Source organism: Panthera leo, chromosome A3, assembly GCF_018350215.1.
Source record: "Panthera leo isolate Ple1 chromosome A3, P.leo_Ple1_pat1.1, whole genome shotgun sequence".
NCBI lineage: Eukaryota > Metazoa > Chordata > Mammalia > Carnivora > Felidae > Panthera > Panthera leo.
In genome coordinates this window covers 540,258-561,509 of record NC_056681.1, presented here as the reverse complement: position 1 = coordinate 561,509, position 21,252 = coordinate 540,258, and the positions used below count along the sequence as shown (strand labels likewise).

The window sequence follows — 21,252 nt, the reverse complement described above, 5'->3', positions numbered from 1 at the left end:
GCAGGGTACCCGGCGGCTCCGGCACTGAAGCGCCCAGTTCTTAATTTCAGCTCACATCGCGATCTCACAGTTCGTGGGTTTGAGCCCCGAGTCAGGCTCTGAGCTGAAAGCCTGGAGCCTGCTGGGGATTTTCTCTCCCTCGCTCTCTGCCCCTCCCCCACCACGCACTTTCTCTCTCTCAAAATAAATAAACAGGCTTTAAAAAAAGGCGCTGCATGCGAAGCTGGGCCAGCTGGGCCAGGACCACCCTGAGCAGGGCACAAGCATTGATCATCGCCTCGTCTCCGTCACCTTTTGAGACCAGTAGCAGACAGCACAGGCCTTTCCCAGGTAAACACTCGTTACATGCTGAATACACCACGGACTGAAGGACGCACAGGCAGCTGCTGACTGAAGGGTCATCGCCAGAGCAGGAAGCAGACCAGGTGGGCAGCTGCAGCCAGGACCGCTCGGCCCCCAGCGATGGCTCAGCTTCCTTAACTCACAGGGACATCAACAACACAGCCAGTCCCGGAGCCGTCAACAAAGAGATCACCCTGGTCCCTGGCAACCCCATCAGTGGCCAGCCGAGCCCGCCTGGGGGCAAAGGCCAGGCTGCAGGGGCCCAAGGCAGGGGCATGTGATGAAGGCAGGAGGTCAAGGCGGGGCCGCCCTGGCCAGCAGTGGGCACCAGCATGGGGGCCACCTGGACCCACCAGGAGTCCGAGGCCGTGGGGCAGAAGCCCTGTGGGAGGGGCAGGGTCTGGGCTGGGACCGGGGGGAGGAGGGGAGGTTTCAGGCACCCTGTGCCCCCTCTCTACACGTAAGGGAGATGGCCTCTCCCAGGGAAAGCCCCTCTGTCAAGTGCTGGGCTGGGACCAGCCCCAAGGCACGGTAAGAAATGAAACTCCCGATTCACAAGGAAAGACCTGGGTCTCAAGGGGAACTTACCAGGGGCCACTCAGGGCTCTGGGGCACGTGGCAGAGACACGAGGGGTCTCCAGGTCTGCCCTGCTGGCAGTGACCACAGCTGCAGGAAGCAGGCACTGAAGGTGCTGTCTCTCTGGGCAGCCAGTGGGCGGGCGGGGTCCTGCCCTTACAGCATGGGGTCAGGGGTGCCGGGTACCCTTGTATGACAAAGCCCTCGGGAATGAGGCCACACAGGCCAGCCGTCATCTACCTTCGTCACCAAGCCCGCCCCGCATACCTATCCCCAGGCCCACTACAGAGGGCCCCGAGGCGGGTGACAACTGGAGGACGGTCTTGGCTGGGGTGCTAGGTGAGCCCCACAGCCAGCCTCAAAGTGAACCCCGTGACTTAATGCTAAACCTGTAAAGGTGTCTGGGCAAAGCCTAGAAGAAACCTGGTGAAACATACTAGACTCTGAGAAAAGATTTCAAAGAAAAAATCTGCACGAATGAAGCTGAAAAGATTAACACGGATTCACAAAAACCCAATGATGGTGATCACGTGCAACCAGAGAACCGCAGGCCACGGGTCCTTCCGGAACACAGCCTGCAGCACACGGTGAGACAAAACACACGTCTTCGGCCAGTAACTCTACTTTTGGGAAATTCGACCCCAAGGAAATGACCCCAAATGCTGACTTGCTCAAAGATGTTGCTAATGCTACTTATAATACCACGATGTAAGAAACTACTGAAATGCCCAAGCAGCCAAGGAAACCATGACGTTAAATCTGAACAAGGCCCAACTCAGAGGAACAATGAAAGGTTGTTCATGTTGGTGCTCAGGAGTTTACAACAAATAAACTGACGGAAAGAAGTGACAGCTGGGACCACGGACCTAAGACGTCTGCTCAGATCCCCGCCCCCCCCCCCCCCATGGCAAGTTGCTCATTTATGAAACTCAAAGACCAAACACTTGCACGGGGCAGGATGAAACCGTTCGAAATTAACGTCGCAGAGGAGGAACGCAGCATAAATATGAGAGAAACCCATGTTTCCCTTTCTTCCCTCCCACCTGGGCTGGGAGAGCCCCCGTGGAGCCCGGGCCGGACTTTCACAGATACTGCCACCAGGACCGAGGACGGTCTGCCTCCTTGGCCCCCAGAACCGGGCCGATGTGAGCCACGGGCTCCTCTAGGACCTTCCAAGCACCACGGGGCAGGGTCCCCCCTGGAGGAGAACACACACTTCTCCCTCCTGCCGCCCCCCCCCCACCCCGACTGCCTGGAGTGGAGTGGCTGCCAAAGCCCTGGGACCCCAAGCCTGACTTCGAAGGAACAAAAGGAAACCCTCCTTGGGCCGTGGGCCCTCTGGACGCACAGCTGTCACCTTCCCTGCTGGTATTTCCCTCTGTGCTCACACAGAGGGGATGGCGTGTGCCACCACCTCGCCGGCTCCCTTACACGCGGTGACATCTTTCACTGACTGACAGTCCGGGACAGAGGGCAGCGGCTAAGTGACGTCTGTCACCACGATCTTGAGCAGGATGACACGAGTGGCAGGACACACACGCTGGCCTGCAAGCACGAGGGGCGAGCCGTCCGCCGTCCCCAGGCCCCGTCAGACCCCAAGCCTGCTGGTGTCAGAGGAGAGAGGCCACAGGACCCAAGCTGTGGCCTTCACGTCTTCACAGCACTTGGGAAGCAGCACGTGAACAGCGACGGATGAACCCACCCCCTGTGCTCCCCCCCGCTCCGCCAAAATCCCCACGTTTTCTTCACGAGACCGGAGTTCGAGAACCAAGCCCACGTGGCTCAGCCACACACTGACTTCGTCCACGCCCGTGGCTCTGGCGGGCCAGCTCTTCCTCTTCCGACCCAGTGTCGGCTGTGGGCAAAACCATTTATCTGGGAAGAAAACTAAGGCAAAAACAGGGCGCGGCTCCAAACAAGCTGAGAAGCACGCGTTAAAACATTCAAAAGGAAAGGCCTGCAAACGGCAAACTGAGGCCTGGAGTCAACCCGCTGACGCGGAGAACTTTCTCACTAACAGGAAAATTCCAAACTCGGAGCCCCAAAAGCACACGTGTTTTTAAAAGCAGACACCAGGGGTGCCTGGGTGGCTCAGTGGGTTAAGCGTCTGACTTCAGCTCAGGTCATGATCTCATGGTTTGTGGGTTCGAGCCCCGCCTCGGGCTCTGTGCTGACAGCTCAGAGCCTGGAGCCTGCTTCGGATTCTGTGTCTCCCTCTCTCTCTGCCCCTCCCCTGCTCGCACTCTGTCTCTCTCTCTCTCTCTCTCAAAAATAAATAAATATTTAAAATTTTTTAATTAAAAAAAAAAAAAGCAGTCACCAAAACGTAAAAACTACTGGGCTTTAAGATATGATGAGTTGAGCCCTCTGATGTGGACATCATTCCTGCAGACGCTCTGCCCGACGCACACGGCCCCTTGCGCCTGGTCCCAGACCCTCCCGGGGGCCAGTGGGGGGCTCCTTAAGGTCACAGGTGCAAGCAGCTACAGCAACAGCTTCGATCTTCAACCAACAAACGGTGTAAGATAAACGTGAATGAGGTCCCCGAGGCGCCACCGCAAGTGCCATCGAAGCCACCGACAGCGAAGACACAACAGCCCGAGGGGAACCCGGATCCAGGCCGGCACGGCCGCCCCACAGCACAGCCCTTACAGGGAAACGGGGCCCGCAGAGCACCCTAACCCCACCCAGCCCGCGGCCCAGAGCAAGACGCTGAGGGACACCAGCGAAATGGGAACCAGTGCGGCTGCGTGACAAGGACGTTTACGCCAGTTCTGTACGTGTTCGAAAACGTCCCGGGTCAGTAAGAATCACGCGGTGGGGCCCACACAGCTTGTAGTTTAGGGAGAATAAGTGATCCCGCGATGCAGACGCAGACAGACTCTAAGGTGCTATGGGACCCGCAGGCCGCGGCTCTGGGGCTGCACAGGCACAGGCCCTCTTCTCCGGGTCGTCACTCACAGGGGACCGCGAGCGAGCGTGAACAGAAGTGACAGCAGCAACCACCCCCCAGCGGCCTGCCTGGCGAGCAGAGCTCCTGGCTCATTAAACGACCTCCGAACCTCCTGGCGAGCGCGGGGTCAGTGTTTGAGGGACCGCGCCTTTGTGAGCGTGGACAGTACATCACTAAACCACAACGGCCTCGTCCACGTCCCCACAACACTCCTGCTCTCACGGCCACTTCAGGGCACGACGATGCCCTCAGCTCCACGTTTTCTTTAGCACAAGACCGAGTTTTCTCCATTTCAAAGACTGCGTTTCAACAGCTGCTCCTTTGCTTTCCCGTGTATCTTACGAGAAGCGCTAAACCTGTCCTGAAATGGTGCCACCAGCCTCACTCGCTGCCTGGCTATGACCTGGTGGGGCAGCTGGGCACACGTGCATCCGCAGGGCACACACAGGGCACACGTGCACCCATCGGGGCACACACAGGGCACACATGTGTCCACCGGGGCACACACAGGGCACACATGCATCCGCAGGGCACACAGGGCACATGTGCGTCCACAGGGCACACGTGCATCCACCGGGACACACACAGGGCACACGTGCACCCATCGGGGCACACACAGGGCACACGTGCGTGCGTCCACCGGGGCACACACAGGGCACACGTGCATCCATTGGGGCACACACAAGGCACACGTGCGTCCGCAGGGCACACACCGGGCACACGTGCACCCATCGGGACACACACAGGGCACACGTGTTTCCACAGGGCACACACAGGGCACACGCAGGGCACACGTGCATCCATTGGGGCACACACAGGGCACACGTGCATCTGCAGGGCACACACAGGGCACACGTGCTTCCGCAGGGCACACGTGCATCTGCAGGGCACACACAGGGCACATGTGCTTCCGCAGGGCACATGCAGGGCACACGTGCATCCACTGGGGCACACACAGGGCACACGTGCTTCTGCAGGGCACACACAGGGTACACGTGCTTCCGCAGGGCACACACAGGGCACACATGCACCCATCAGGGCACACGCAGGGCACACGTGTGTCCGTAGGGCACATGTGCATCCACCGGGGCACACACAGGGCACATGTGTGCCCATCGGGGCACACACAGGGCACACGTACGTCCACCAGGGCACACACAGGGCACACGTGCATCCACCAGGGCACACACAGGGCACACGTGCACCCATCAGGGCACACGTGCATCCATCGGGGCACACACAGGGCACACATGCGTCCACCGGGCACACACAGGGCACACATGCGTCCATCGGGGCACACGCAGGGCACACGTGCATCCATCGGGGCACACGCAGGGCACACGTGCATCCCGGGGCACACGCAGGGCACACGTGCACCCATCGGGGCACACACAGGGCACACGTGCACCCATCGGGGCACACACAGGGCACACGTGCTTCCACAGGGCACACACAGGGCACACGTGCACCCATCAGGGCACACACAGGGCACACGTGCACCCATCAGGGCACACGTGCATCCATCGGGGCACACGCAGGGCACACGTGCACCCATCGGGGCACACACAGGGCACACGTGCATCCACCAGGGCACACACAGGGCACACGTGCACCCATCAGGGCACACGTGCATCCATCGGGGCACACACAGGGCACACATGCGTCCACCGGGCACACACAGGGCACACGTGCACCCATCGGGGCACACACAGGGCACACGTGCATCCATCGGGGCACACACAGGGCACACGTGCACCCATCGGGGCACACACAGGGCACACGTGCTTCCACAGGGCACACACAGGGCACACGTGCACCCATCAGGGCACACACAGGGCACACGTGCATCCATCGGGGCACACACAGGGCACACGTGCATCCAGCACTTTCTCTGCAGCAGCAGCAGAGTACCCCCCACCCCCAGCCCCACTGATTACCCTTCACTCTGCCCTACTCACCACCACCCAGAAGAACCTGGTCCCGGTAGCCTCCCCGGGCACCTGTCTGGGGAAGGGGTCACCATCTGTGTCTCAGAGGCCCGTCTGTCTGTCTTTGTCACCTCCCCTTCAGGACATGCACTTCAGCAAAGCAAGGGCCTCGCTGGCAGCTGAGAGCCCTGCATGTGGCAGGCATGGGGCTGGGCCTGCTGCACAGGCCACCTCTGCTGTGCCATCCAGGGACCAGCGGCCGGAGAGGTGATGCCTGGCAACCGGAGAACCTTCACTAACGCAGGATTGAGAAGCACACGTGCAAACGTGCAAATACAAGCTACGGTAAATCACGTCCCACACGTTCAGGCCTAACCACCACCCCCCCCCCAGTCCTGTGAATGTGACCTTGTTTGGAAACAGGGTCTTCGCAGATCTAATCAAGTTAAGGTGAGGTCATCATAGCAGACGTTGATTCAACGTAACTGATACCCTCTTAAGAATAAGGAAATCCCAGGGAGCCTGGGTGGCTCAGTCAGTTAAGTATGACTTTGGCTCGTGGTTCGTGGGTTAAGCCCCATGTCGGGCTCTGTGCTGACAGCTCAGAGCCTGGATCCTGCTTTAGATTCTGTGTCTCCCTCTCTCTGCCCTTCCCCGCTCTCAGAAATAAATAAAACATTAAAAAAACATTAAAAAATTGTTTTAAAAGAATAAGGAAATTCAGGAGCAGCTGGCAGGCTCAGTTGGAGGGGCATGTGACTCTTGGTCTCGGGGTCATGAGTTCAAGCCCCAAGTTGGGTATACAGATTACTTAAAAAAAATTTTAAGGGGCTCAGCCAGTTAAGCATCCGACTTCGGCTCAAGTCATGATCTCGCAGTTTGTGAGTTTGATCCCTACGTGGGGCTTGGTGCTGACAGCGCAGAACCTGCTTGGGACCCTCCATTCCCCTCTCTTTCTGCCCCTCCCCAGCTTGTTCTCTCTCCGTGTCTCAAAAATAAATAAACATTACAAAATTTTAACAAAAAATAAATAAAACAAAGTAAGAAGGAAATCTAGACACAAAGGGGAGGAGACCATGAGAACACACAGAAGAGATTGGCGTGATGCATCCAGAGGCCAAGGAGCACCCAGGATTGCCAACAGATGGGTCCTCCCCTGCAGCCTTTGCAGACAGTGTGGCCCTGCGCACATTCTGATTTGGGGCTCCTGGTCTCCAGAACCGTGAGAGAATGAATCTCCATTGTATAGAAACCAGGTCTGTGGTGTTCTGTCACGACAGTCCCGGAAACTCATACAACAGCAACCTAACTCAGAGCACTGCTCCCAGTCAGATGATCACAAAGGCCGGATGAGATGGGGCGTGAGTGGTTCTGCACCTCCTGTGTGTCCCATGCGCCAACACGCACCCCATCCAAGTCAGTGGTGTGCAGCAGAGCTGGGAGATGCATCTTTCTGAAGCTGTCCGAGGGGCTCCAAGGTGAGAACCACGATACAGTCCGCCCCTTCACCCAGGAAAGCCACGCGGCAAAGGTGCCGGCGTTCAGAACCCAGAACCCAGGCAGGGGTGGCCGTTCAACAGCTCGGTGGCCCTTGCCCCTGCCGCTGGGTGGAAGCACCAGACCTTTCCCGTGGGCTGTGGGCGGAGACAAGGGGAGAGCGCAGCACGCGCCCTTCTGAGTGACGAGTGAGGTGTGGTGTGTGGGCTGCTCTGGAGGCACAGAGCGGAAGGCAGCTGTGCAGAGAAGGGTGGACCCCGAGGGGTGGCCCGCACACCACAGCAACACCAAGGGCAGCTCCAGAACAGCTCCTGGACAAACCTGTGTCTGCACTGAGAGTCACGTGCTCGCTTTAGTGGGCACGCAAAAAGGGTAACCGACATCAAACGCACGATTTTGTGGATATTCTTGCTTAAAACAAGACAAAGATCGGCTTAAGTAAAAAGTAAGAGGATTGTGAATGATCTTGAGCAGGTGTGGGCAGTGCACCGGGAGGCTGCCGTGCTGGTGCTCCGTCCGCTCTCCCTGCGCAAGGACGGCATGCCTACTGGTCCCAGGAGAGAAGACGGCAAGACACATCTGGCCTCTGACCGAGCCCCCGACCTCTGTGCTGGACACAGTGAAGGCGTGCTTCTCAGTGCTGACCCCTTCCCAACCTGCTCCTCGGGCCCCGAGTGCACACACACACCTTGGAAATACTCGTGGCTCTCTCCATCGGGAGAACTCTGCAGTACTGCGGGCAACCTCGCCAGCCGCCCTCTGCCCCATCAGCAAGGCCAGCTGGGTCTCCACCGTGCCGAAGACAGCAAAGCAGCACCGGCAGTCCGGAAGCCAGAGCAGAGGAGACGCCAACAGGTTCAGAAGACCACCTATCCACTCCTCAGATGTTCACTACATTGCCCAATCAAGTTCGGCGGGCAAGTGTCAAACCAACTTTTCTCTCTCTTTTTCTTAAGTGTATTTATTCATTTAAGTAGCCTCTACACCCAACATGGGGCTCGAACTCACGACCCCAAGATGAAGAGCTGAATGCTCCGCCAACTTTAATTCAAAGGGGCGGCCAAAGACAGTGTCACCTTTTCACTCCTTGTCTGGTCTCATTCTGCCAACACAAGAAAAGAAAATGAGAAAGCCGAGCCTACTCAGTATTAAAAATCACTTTGTTCGGCCTCCCGGTGGGCCACACAGATGTGTGGTTACTGCCCCAGTGCACAGTGTCTGCTAAGGAGCTCTGAAAAGTTCTTCAAACTACTCTGAGGTTGGAGGAAAAAAAGCCTTCACACAAAATGAAACAAAAACAACGAAACGATATAGAAACGTGTTTCTGTATCGCCACAGGCGATGGAAAACCACCACATCCCCGCGGAAAGGCCTGTGAACTTCCACTTCCAAAGTTGCCCACGTACGACCAAGAGCAAAAACGGAAAGATAGTCTGTGACAAGCTGAGTGGAATTACCGAGCTGCACGGGGCGACATGACTCAGAAACGTCCCCCTGGCTTCAGGCGAGGGCCTTGCCCAGTGCCCACCCGTGCGCCCTTGCACGTCCTGACTCCTTCGGGCTCTCTTGACAAATAATCACAGCACGGGCACCTCTGCGTGGTTACGGAAAACACCCTGCAGCCGGCCCCAAGCGCTCAGCAACTGCGAGTCCAGTCTGCAAGGACTCCCATCCCCAACTCTCTCTCATCTCAGAAGGTCGCACAGGAAAAGCGCCACCTCTAGCGACTCAGAAGCGGATGGAGGAAGCAGGACGGAGTGGCACCCAAACGGGGAGCATGAAGAGCTCGCACCAGCCGCCACCGCAGGGCCCGGAGGGCAGGGCGCCTGTGAGGGAAGGGGCACCCGGCTGAGTCCCCAGAGTCCCAATGCGCCGCAAATATCCTGCCGTCTGCCGGAGGCCGCGCCGGAAGCGGCCCGCATACCAAGGAGCTCTCTGGCAGCAGGAGGAGAACGCACAAGGCCGCCACCCGGGAGCCCTGGGACTCCGGCCACGGGCCCCGGGCTCAGGCCCGCCCAGACCCGCAGCCTCCAGGGTCCAGGGTCCGGGGCCCAGGCCCAAACACGCCATCTGGGAAACACCGGGCGGTGCCGACCTCCCTGCACACGCGTGGAGAAGCACGAGGGCGGGGAGCCAGAGACACTCAACCCCAGGGCCTGAGGCGGCACCTGCCGGGCCCCAGCGCCCCACCCCCTCCCCGGGGCAACGAGGGCATGCGGGGTGGGTCTATGCATCAGACCCACCGGGAAGGGGAGCGTCTGACCCGACAAGGTGTGGGCAGGCTCCTCGTGGGGCACGGGGCCGCCGCCAGGCCTGCAGCCGGTCTGCCGTTTGAGGAGGGCCTGTGTGCCCGTGAACCTGTGGGTGACCCTGGGCCAGCTGCTACCTTCTGTACCAGCGTGTTCTCTGTCTCTAAATGAAACTGAGTAATTTCTGCCTCTCTCAAAATTTCCTAAGCGGACTTAACGCTTCTGAAATAAAAGGATAATGGCACTCAGAAGCTTTACTACTTTAGGGGCACCTGGGTGGCTCAGTCGGTTAAGCATCTGACTTCAGCTTAGGTCACAGCTTGTGAGTTTGAGCCCCGCATCAGGCTCGGAGCCTGGTTCAGATTGTGTCTCCCTCTATCTCTGTCCCTCCCCTCCTCATGCTCTGTTACTGTCTCTCTCAAAAATAAGTAAACATTAAAAAAAAAAAAAAAAGAAGTTTTACTACTTTAAATGGGATGGGATGAGAAAAGAAACGTTTTTAAGATTCAAACAGGGCCAGGGGCACTTGGGTGGCTCAGTACGTCCAGCATCAGACTCCCGGTTTCAGCTCAGGTCACGATCTCACAGATTCATGGGTTCAAGCCCCGAGTCAGGCTGTGTGCTGACAGGTCAGAGCCCGGAGCCTGCTGGGGATTTTCTGTCTCCCTCTCTCTCTCTGCCCCTCCCACTCCCGATCTCTCTCTCTCTCTCTCAAAATAAATAAGTAAACATTAAAAAAAAGAAGAAACTTTGGGAGTGTCTCTCTAATGTGACTCAAAAGCACACCTGTCAACACACAAAGTTCAAAACTGCGTGAACATTATTTCTCACTTTTCTAGTCTAAAATACCTACCTTCGCGAGTTTTAAGTCCAAATAATGATGTTTAAAAATACCCAGTAATTTTTAAATCTGAATATGACTTAAATAGCATTATTGATAAGAAATTTAACAGAAAACTTTGGATAAATCATACTAGGATCAAATTTAACTGGCCTGGTTTCTTTTTACCCTTTAACAGAAAAACTTTCTAGTTTGTTAGGAAAGGTTATCTCTGTCTTCCATGACTTTTTCATCTACAAATAACATCCCAGGCCACATTCTGCCATCACTAGCAAACCAAAACACAAAGCCTGGGTCTGCACATGTAAGACGCAAAGTGTTCAGGCCGGAATGGCAGAAAAGAGGGAACCCTTCCCTAACCTCATGGCGTGAGGCCCAGCCATACAGGCCACGCACAGCCAGAGCTGGGGGCCGAAGGCATCAGAACCACAATCAGGATGACACAGTATTTCAAACACTTAAATCAGCCTCGTGGCCTCAACAGAGATTTTTAATCATCCACTCGTTCTTAGCAGCCAGCCCACTAAAGGAAACTGGTAGCAATGTTTTATCAGGGGAGGGGACAGATACACAGGGGAATTCTGGGCAATGTGCCATCACTCAACAGACTTTAAGGTAAATTACGTTAGGTCAGAGGAAATAAAAAGTCTATGCATTTTTTTAATGTTTATTTATTTTTGAGAGAGAGAGAGAGAGAGAGAGAGAGAATGAGAATCAATGGGGGGAGGGGCAGAGAGAGAAAGGGAGACACAAAATCCGAAGCAGGCTCAAGGCTCTGAGTTGTCAGCACAGACCCCGACACGGGGCTCAAACCCACGAACGGTGAGATCATGACCTGAGCTGAAGTCAGACGCTTAACTGACTGAGCCCCCCAGGCGCCCCAAAAGCCTATATTTTTATGAGAACATGGGTCAGGAAGGAATGCCAACTCCCAGAATGGACTGCCGTGGCAGGTGCTGTGCTGCAAGGTGTGAGGAGGACAGGAGGGACGGAGGCTTCTAGAACCTTCCCCTCACCTTAACACGGCAGCCAAGAAGGCACCTGGGCACATGACGTGTCAGCAAAGGAAGGAATTAGCTCAGGTGACCGGGCGCTCTTCTAAGCACCGTGCACTAAGTGGGTCTCCTCAGCTCGTACAGGCTGGTCCAAGACCTCTGGTAGAGAACAAAGCAGGAGGGCCACACAGCTGTCCCAGAAACACATACCACAGGGACAGTGTGGCCCAATTTCTTTTAATTTGAAAAGCCCCACATACGGATAACGTTGGAAAGTTCACTCTCTTAAAACTTAATTTCGTGTAACATGTTTGTAAATAACACACCCTCTGGCAGCAAAAGGGCGTCAGGCCTAAGCATTTCCTCTAAACCAGGAGTGATCTTGCCCTTTCCAGGGGTCTGTGTTGCCCTTTCTGTGCTCATGTGTGACAGAGGAGCACGGGTGTCACCGGGGTTAGGGAATCACCGGGCCCTGGATAACTGAGTGGGGACACAGAGCGTCAAAGAGGGTGGTGCCCCTCTAGGCGGCAGTCACCTGAGCCCCAGAAGGTGGACATCACCGGGGTCTGAGCACAGGAACGAGGCATTTTCAGAGAGAAAACAGGCAAACCTGAACAGAAATGGTCTCATCAAAACGAAACTCTTATATCCAAGATGACGTCAACGAGAGGCTTAATAAAATGCCTTCCCTAAGGCTGGTCTCCAGGAAAGGCCCAAAGTGAGGACCTTCCACTATCTTCTAAAGAAAACTCACAACAACCACCCCTGTCCCTCCTTCAGCAGAGACTATAAAGAGGACAACTAACTTTATAGGGGACACAGGGCTTAGATCTCAGTAACTTCTGCCTCAGCATGCCTATCATTCACTTAATTCTTTCTGGAATAACAAGGCACCCCACAGTTTTCAGTGCAAAATATCTAAAACTACCATAAAATAAACCAAATGAAAGGACTCCAGTATGATAAAATACTACTGTTTACTTCATTATTCATGTGAAAAGCCCTCCTCTAAATTTCTCTCTGAGGAACGAGCTATTTTCCATTCCTGCAGAGTGGAAATATTGCCTTGTACAGGCAGCGAGCGGGCCAGCCACACAGTGAATCCACAAGTCTGTTACCCACACGGAAAGTTAGCTTTGATAATAAATCCGACAGGAAAGATTCTACAACTGACCCGATTAAGCTGCACGCGAGCACTCCGTGCACAGGTGTCCGCGCCCAGCAGTTTGCAAAACGCGTTGCCTAATTAGCATTTCTTTAAACAATGCTGATAACGATCTTGCCACCGTAATCCTCCACAAATGCGTAGCTGAGATTGTAGCACGGGAAGCGCGAGGAAATTCGCTGTGAATCTCAGTCAAACTTTCTTTTGTTTATATTTCTCGGTGTCAGAAAATATCTGTTCTTTACCCCTTGTGGCTTGTACCCAGGCTCCTCGGTCCAGCCCTATTGTGCGTGGTCCGTTACACCTACAAATAATAAATTTGTTACCGGGGCCAGGGGAACCCCAACTAGCCACAGCCCTCCTCCTGGCGCAGAAAATTCCCCATTTGCCATCGGATTGAGTTGTCAGACAGTGACTCGTGCTACCCTGTGAAACTGACATGTCTATTTACGGAGAAACAAAGACACCGCTCGCGGCGGACCCGGCTCCCTCCGCGCGCCCCGTCCGCTCCGCGCGCCCCTGGCCGCTCCGCGCGCCCCTGGCCGCTCCGCGCGCCCCGTCTCCTCCGCGCTCCTCTGGCCACCCGGCCCCGAGGCCCCTGCGCCCTGGTTCATCCAGCAATTAAAATGGAGACGAGGCCGGTGGCCGGCGTCAGGGGGAGACAATGACCCCAAAGGCCTGGTGGGGCGCGGGGACCCTCCTGCGCCCACCTCCCGCAGTTCCGACTCTTGGCAAACTCGGCGCGGGCGGGTCCGGGTGCGGCTCGGCGGCGCGGGCGGGGGGCGCGCGGGACGGCGCGGGCGGGGGGCGCCAGGACGCCCCTGGGCTGCCTCCTGGGGCCGGGCGTTGACGCAGCAGAAATTACCAGCTGGAAAATTCCCCTTTTGGAGGTGACGGGGGAGGGATCGCGGCGGCAGCGGCAGGAGGCGCGGAGGGCGAGGGGCGCCGGGCAGCCCCGCCGCCGCCGCCGCCGCCGCTGCCGCCGCCGCCGCCTCCGCGCGCAGCCCCGCGGGGACCCCGCACCGCCCCCGCCCGCCCCGCCCCGAGCCGCCCGAGCTTCAGGATCGGCGGGGGCCGGGCTGGGTCGCCGCCGCCGCCCCCGAAGCCGCAGCCGGGGCGCGCCGATCGCCGCCAGGAGGGCGCCCCCGCGGGGCGGGGCGCAGTGGGGCGCGGGGCAGCAGGCGGCGGGGGCGCGCCCCGGCTCGGAGCTGCCCGGCCTCGGAGCGGCCCTGGCCGGGCCCAGCCGCGATGCGCCGGCCCGGCCGCGCGGACAATGAGCCGGCGCCGCTTACCTGTGACCCCATGGGGCGCGGGCGAGGGCGGGCGCCGCGGCCGCCGGACCGGCGCCGGTGATCGCCGCCGCCGCCAGGCGAGCGCTGCGTCCGGGCGGGTCCGAGCTGCGCGCTCGCCTCGGCTGCTCCGTCCGTCTGTCCGTCCGTCCGTCCGTCAGGCCGGCGCGCGCCCCCGCGCCCGCTCCAACCCCGCGGCCCCCGCCGCCCGCGCGCGCGCCCCGCCTGCGGACCCTGACCCCGCCCCCCGGCGCGCGCCCGGCCGCTGCTGATTGGCCCGAGCGGCGCCCGGGCCGCGGCCACCGCCCCGGGCCCCGCCCCCGCCGGCCCGGCCGCCGGCCCCGCCCCTCGCTGGGCCCCGGGCTCGGCGCCGCGGGGCGGGAGGGGGCCGCGGCGGGGGTCGGCTCCTCCGGGCCCCCCCCGCCCGCCCCGTGGGCGGCCGGACAGCGGAAGTGCGGGCTGGAGCTCGCTGGGCATTGTGGGAAGCCCCCTCCCCTGGGTTGGCGGGGGGCGGGGGCGGCGCGGCGTGGGGGTCTCGGAGCGCCGGTGCGGGTGCCCGCGGGGGGCCGAGCGGCGGGCCGAGCACCGCGGCGGGAGATGGGGCTCGGGGACTAGGGCCCCCCCCCCCGCCCCTTCCTCCCCGGCGCGGCCCACGCGCCTCTTCCTCGGGGGCGCGCGGGTCCCCGGGCCACAGGCTGTCCCCACGACCCGATGCGCAGTCCCGCCGCGCGCGTCTCGCAAACTTCGCGACTTCCCCGCCTGCTCAGGAGGCGGTGCGGACCTCGCGCGGTGCGGAGAGAAAGCGCTGTCGCGGCGGCGCTGGGGCGCGCGGCTGGAGAGGGCCTGTGGCCGCGCGCTCGCGCCGTCGGGGGACCTCGGCGCTCCCGGGGAGAGGGGCACCTCGGGGCGCGGGCCACGCGACGGCCCCCGCCCCCGGGGGCTTGGGTTCGGCCAACTTAGGAGCGCCGGCGGCTGCGCGCGCAGGGTCCTTCCCGCCGCGTCGTGCGTCCCGCGCGGGTGCGGCCCCCGGGGAAGGGGCGAAGGAGCGGGGAAACAGGCCGCCTGGGGCAGCCGGCCCCCTCACCCCCCTCCACGACCTGGAGTCGTGCTGCCCGGGATGGGCCCTGCGCCTCCCTTCTCGCCCCCGCTGTCGTCGAGCCGAGCCCTCGGGCGGGCTGAATGGGAAGCGTGGCCCCACATTCCTGGCTGGCCTGTGCGGGGGCAAAGGCCACCTCGCTTCCTCCCGCGGGCGCGGCGGTGGGAAGGGAGGTGAGCCTGTGGCTAGCCAGCCGCGCAGAGGAGTGGAGCACGACCCGGCCATCCAATGGCGAGGCTGCGCGGGCCGTCTGCGCCCTGCCTCCCTGCGGGGCCCGGGGCCGAGCGCCGCGGAATTCCTCGGGAGGTGGGAGGCGGCGGGCCATTATGGATGCTTTCTCAGGATGTGTGAGGAGGCATTCACTGGGCTGCAGCGGGAGGGCAGGCGGCGGGGGAAATTCTCCTTGAGTGCACAAGGGCGAGCCGCGGTCTGGCAGCCAGCGATGAAAGGCCCGGACACTCCCTCACTTCTAGCCGGCGCCTGGAAATGGCTGTGCAGACACCCTCACCGCACTCCCTTCCCGCTGCCTGGTCTGGCGCTGCCGGCCCGCGAGCCCCCTCCCGAGCCTTTCTGTGGAGGACCCTCGCAGTCACATCCTCCTGGTCTGGAACAGCAGGCCCCAGTTTCCTCAGCCAGGAAGTGAAGGTTGGACGCAGTGGCCCTGGGAAGAAGCGGGTGCCCCTAGGCCTCTGGGAGAGTCCAGCGGGTCACCTGCCTCCTCCCTTTGAGAGGACAGGGGGCGCTCTCGGCAGGAGTCTCCCCACCTGCCTGCCTAGAGCACCCGTGTAGCCCACGGTGGAAAGGGGGCCAAACGGATGAGGACCAGACCCCTGGTGCCTGCCCTCCTCTCGGGGAGCCCAGTCTCTCCCGAGATGTCTCAGTCCCCTAAGACGCTCTGCAAAGAGAACAGCCTTGCGGAGTTGTCACCTCCACTGTGGGTGCGGGAATGAGAGCTGCAAAGCCTACCTCAGTCAGAGCACACAGTGGTGCTCAGTCGTTGCTCAGCAGGCCTGCCCGCAAGAACCGAGCCCTTGTCTCACCAGGACCAGAGCCCATCACAGCCCAGGGCTTCTGCTCCCGACAGAAAGGCTTGCTGAGTTCTGGAATAAGCCCCTCTCTCTCCACCACTCCCCTACCCTGCCTCAAGGTTACCTGTCTCCTGCATTCCAGCGATGGGACTGAAAGTCCCATCTTTTCTGCTCCAAGAACTAACAGAAAGGCAAGCAGCCTGAAGAGGAAGCCGATAACACCAAAAAGGCAGAAGCGAGAACAGTCCCAGCGATGCTTGATCAAGCCATACCTGAAGCCTGCTACCTCCAGATGGTTATTGTTCTGTGAACTAATAACCCCTTTATATTCACACACACACAAAGAAACAAACAGCCAACAGCAACAGCTGTGGCCTCAGCAGAGCCAGGAGAAAAAGGGGATCACGTAGCTGGACTCCTTGGAGCCACATCAGCGCATCTGCTTCGATGGGGAGATACTAGCTGCATGGCCCCAGGGACCCCACATTCATCAGTGCCCAGTGTCGGCTAAGCTGCTGCCAGGATTGGATTCACAGTGGGCAGATGCCAGGCTGGGTTGCAAAGCCTCCTCTCTTCCTTGGATCCCCCGGACATCCGTGCAGATGACGTGCCCTGCCCCTCACTGCTGAGGCGTGGCACTGACTCTAGGCGGTACCTGCTACCTGACAATCAGCTGGCCTCTCACTGTCTGCGAACAGATGGCCTTTCTGAGGGCAGCTTCACCGTGGAAGCAGCTCTGGGAACAGGTGAGGACCAAGGGTACGACCTCAGCAGCACTTCGGGGTCAGTGTCTCGCAGACGGGTGTCTGAGAGGGTGCAGGGGATATGGTGCCTGAGAGCACTGGTGAGCTGAATGTGGTCCCCGCCCTAGCTAAGCTGGTAGACGAGACAGGTTAAGAAATGGCTGGTCGGGGGGGCACCTGGGTGGCGCAGTCAGTTAAGCATCCAACTCGGTTTCTGCTCAGATCACGATCTCACGGTTTGTGGGTTCCAGCCCCGCATCGGGCTCTGTGGTGACAGCTCAGAGCCTGCTTGGGATTCTGTCTCCCTCTCTCTCTCTGCCCCCACCTTCAATAAACAAACAAACAAACAAACTTGAAAGAAAGGAAGGAAGGAAGGAAGGAAGGAAGGAAGGAAGGAAGAAAGAAAAAGAAAGAAAGAAAGAAAGAAAAAGAAAGAAAGAAAGAAAGAAAGAAAGAAAGAAAGAAAAAGAAAGAAAGAAAGAAAGAAAGGCGGATGGTTGAGGCTCTGCACTCCCTGGTCATTGCAAGCTGGTCATTCTGGAAATTCACCCCTAGCCACATGTGTGAGCTTGTCAGCAGCCTGCCCAAGAGACGTGTCAAGGCTTGTGACAGTCTGGGGGCCTGGAAAGAATGAGCAGCGGCAGGCCAGGGTAGGGGGCTTGAGGGCCAAAGTGCTAGAAGGCAGTCGGGCCCACAGATGTGCTTGCTGACGGCAGTCCCCCCAAAACATGCTGCCCCCGCCCTCGGACCTCTGAAGGACAGACTCGGCTCGGCAGGGTCCCCATGAGGTCCTGGCGCTGCCCCCTGCACCAGGTGTTCGGCCAGCCCCCGCCCTGTCCTCCACCCCCACGGCGTGGCTTCAGGAGGGCAGAGCAGCTGGCAGGGGTCCAGCCTCATGCCAGGTGCTCTGATGCCACCACGGGAGCAGGGCCCTGCCTCCCACGGGCTTGCTCCCGTGCGGCATAGCCCAGGGGGAGCTGTGGGAAAGACAGGAGGAGCAGCAGACATCCCCCGCACCTTCCTTCCGGAGCCCCCGTGTTCCCCCCACCCTTGCCAGGCCCTCACCACCACCCCACCTTCCCCCAGGCAGCGTCCCCACCCCCGTGCTCCCCCAGCTGGGTTTTCTGAGCTGACTTCAGTCGGAGAACTTGTCTGTTTATTCTCCAACCGGTGGTGTTGCTCTGCCATCCCCATGGCAACAGCCCTGGGAGTCCTGCCCCCTCCCGGGGAGCTGCCCGGAACCTGCCCCTGCCCTCTCCCAGCCCCTGCTGGAAGCAGGACCCGACCGGGGAGGCAGAGGGGCCGAGGGCAGGGCGGGCCTGAGGATGCTGGGGCTGCCCCGCAGGACCCGCCCCTGCACGTCACCCCGGGGGGGACCGACCGGCCGAGGCGAGGCGGCTCCAGGCTGCAGCACGGCACCGCCCCGCCCACGTCTGTGGCCAGCTGGCCCTGCTCTCCTGCTGGGCCTCCCCGAGACCACCCTCCAGAGTCGCTCGGGGCCAGGGGCTACCTGCCAACCCCACGGCCGCCCCACCCCAGCTGTCCTCCGGGCCGGCGCCCCTGCCAAGCCCCAACTGCCCGTCCAGCTGCCACCGCCAACTGCCGCCCCGTCTCCGTTCCAAGCGCTCACCCCCAGCCGTCCCTCCGAAGTGCCGCTGACAACCGCCAGCACCCTTCCTTCCTGAGCCGCCGCTCCCACCAGCACCCTCAGGCCCCAGCACAGGGGCCGTGCTCCCAGACCTGCCCTCCGGGACCGAGGCTGGGCCACACCTGCTGTGTTCCCCGGGAGGAGCTGGTGTCAGAGAACAGAAAGCTGGAGACGCGTCTGGGGGCCAAGGGCCTGGCAGGCAGAGGGGAAAGGGCGGGAAGAGAATGGAACAGAAGTGGGGGGGGGGGGGGAGAGACAGAGCACAGCTACCACCCTCAGTGCCAGCTGCACGGCCAGGCCAGCACAGGGGTGGGACGGCAGCTGGGGCGTGGCCTGGGCAGCCCCAGGGGACTGTGGGGAGTGCTGGGGCCTGTCCTCAGGGGGTCGGGGACGGCTGGGCCTGACCACCGACTTTGCCCTGGCCTGGCAACGGTCAGAGGGCATTTTGCCTCCCTCTCCCCCCAGGTCTGTCTCTGGGGGCCACCAGCCTTCCCCAGACCCAGGTGGGCCCAGTTCTTGGCTCTCCGCTGTCCAAAGCCAGCCTGAGCTCAGAGGGGTAGCACTGGGCTCCCTCCCGTGTTACCACCCCAGCGCCCTACACCAGCCCAGGTCCCCTTATCATCTGACCCCCGGCCACCTCTGCGGGCCCAGTCCTTCGTCTTTCTGTCCCTCCTCTTCCTTTTACCTCCTGTCCCCTACTCATCCTGGGGTCCCCGTGGTGGCATCCTGTCCTCCAGGGATGCTTCCCTGATCCCCACCCCCCATGGGGTTTCCACAGCCCTTGCTCCCCGGGGGCCACGGCAAGCGGCGTCCGTGAGCTGGTCCCTGCCCGGCTGAGCCAGGAGGCAGCGCTACCCGCTGCGGGTGCGGGCTTGGGGCTGAAATTCCATCTCAGCCGGGCTCTGGAAACCCAGCCTCGGGGAACCAGCCAGTCAGCTCTGGAGCAGGGCAAGGGGGCCGGGCGCCTCAGTCTCCACCGGAGGAACGCAGCTGCTCCCTAGGGCCACGGCCAGCGAGGCTCACGTTGCAAAGGCCGGCGATGGCGGCAGATAGTCACGGCAGGTGAAAGGGACACCTGGCCCTCCCCGGTGTCCCATCCAGGAGCTGCGAGGCCAGGACGCGGTGGGGGAGGCACTGGGGAGCCATGTCAGCCGCGGCCTGGCCGGGTTCTGTCCTAGCCGGAAAGGAGGAGACGAGGGCCCCCTTCCTGAGCGCCTACTCTGTGCCCCGTGGGCGTCTTCGCCCAGGGTCACCTGGCCCTCCTGGGCTAGCGGCCGGGAGGGGGAGGAAACAGAGGCGGCCGAGGGTCCCCCCCCCCCCGCCCCCCGCCCGGGGCCTGCCGGACGAAGGGCTCTACCCTCCGGGGCCAAGTGCGTGCCTCTCCACTCCCGCTGGAGGAGTGTCTTCTGAGTCCGCGTGCTGGCCGTGGAGAGGCCGCAACCCTGAGCAGTGGCAGCCCCCGGCCCCCACGCCCCCCTCCCTCATTCACCTGTCGGGCAAGGTTCGCGGAGCGCACGGAGCCTCCCGCACGCCAGCGGTGTTCCGTCTGGAGAGCGAGCCAGAACCCCTGGGTTGCGGGAGGAAGCCAGGCGATAACACTCCGTCAAGAGCCCGGCGAGAGCGGGGCGCCTGGCGGCTCGGTTGGTTAACTCTTGGCCTCGGCGCAGGTCGCGACCTCGTCGTTCGTGAGTTTGAGCCCCACATCGGGCTCGGTGCCCACAGCGTGCGGCCTGCTTCGGATTCTCTCTCTCCACCCCCCCCCCCCCAAAACAAATAAGAGAAAACTTCTGAGAGAGAGAGAGAGAGATCGGTGAGAGCGTGTCTGGTGACAGTGGGGACCTGGGAAGAGGGCGTCTGGGAGAAGCGGCTGATGCCCGGGCCGGCGTGGGAACCGCAGGCTGAGCGTGCGCGGAGCAGGTCTTGCCAGACACAAGTGCTCCGGAACCGACAGAGGGACGCGGGGGTGACAAGGAAGACAGCCAGAGCCAGGTCCGACCGGCGGCAAGTCAAGCCGGTGCCGGCCCGCACACGAGGCGAGAAGCCGGGACCCTGGAGCACAGTCACCCGGCGACGGAGAGCTACGTGTGGGAGATGGATCTTCCCGGACCCCGAGTGGTCGTGTGGGTGTCCCCTCCGGGAGGTGGGCGAACCCACACGCGCGCCGTGAGGGTGGACTGGGCCCGGGGGACCCCTTCCGAACGAGGGGATGGAGAAAGGGACAGCGAGGGACTTTACTGTGGGGAGCCCAGCAGGCAGTGCCTTCACCGGGCGACGGGCGAAGGCCGTCGGGGGCGTCGGGGGACGCCAGGCACCCCGGGCGCGGCGTGACGACAAGGGCGCTCGCCTCTGTCGTATTCCTCCCCAGAACTCATAAGGGGGTGGAATCGTGAGGAAACGCCTCGGACGAGCCCCGATTCGAGGGAAGTCCACGAAGCACCCGGCCGGTGCCCCTCAGACCTGTCCGGGCCACGCAGACCGGGGGCGGCGTGAGGCAGCGTCACCGCCCAGGGTGGGGAGACGGGACCGCTCTCCGTGCGCGGTATCCCGGGCGGGGTCTCGGGACAGAGGACACGCACGGGGAAAACGGTAAACCCTGGGGAGAGTTTGGACTGCAGTGGAGACAAAGGCACCAAGGTGGCTCCTGGTGTTGACCAGCATGCCGCGAGGTGTGGGGGCGGGAGGTGTGAGGCCCCACGAGGTGTGAGGGGCGGGAGGTGTGAGGGGCAGGAGGTTGAGGCACTGCGAGGTGTGAGGTGCCACAAGGTGTGAGGCACCACGAGGTGTGGGGGGCGGGAGGTTGAGGCGCCGCGAGGTGTGAGGGGCGGGAGGTGTGAGTCGCCGCGAGGTGTGAGGGGCGGGAGGTGTGAGTCGCCACGAGGTGTGAGGGGCGGGAGGTTGAGG

General features: G+C 61.0%; 1 protein-coding gene across 2 annotated transcripts in view; it reads right to left on the bottom strand.

The window, feature by feature from the left end:
* ZBTB46 (zinc finger and BTB domain containing 46) overlaps positions 1–19,905 on the bottom strand; it is a 68,796-nt gene extending 48,891 nt beyond the window's left edge. Inside the window, exon 1 of one of the 2 annotated variants that reach the window (XM_042930387.1) lies at positions 19,841–19,905. The gene's annotated coding sequence lies outside the window, so the exon portion shown is untranslated. Of the gene's footprint in view, positions 1–13,839; positions 13,891–19,840 lie in introns of those variants that run through there. The other variant, XM_042930386.1, reaches the window with a different exon arrangement.
* Positions 19,906–21,252: the final 1,347 nt, after the last annotated feature.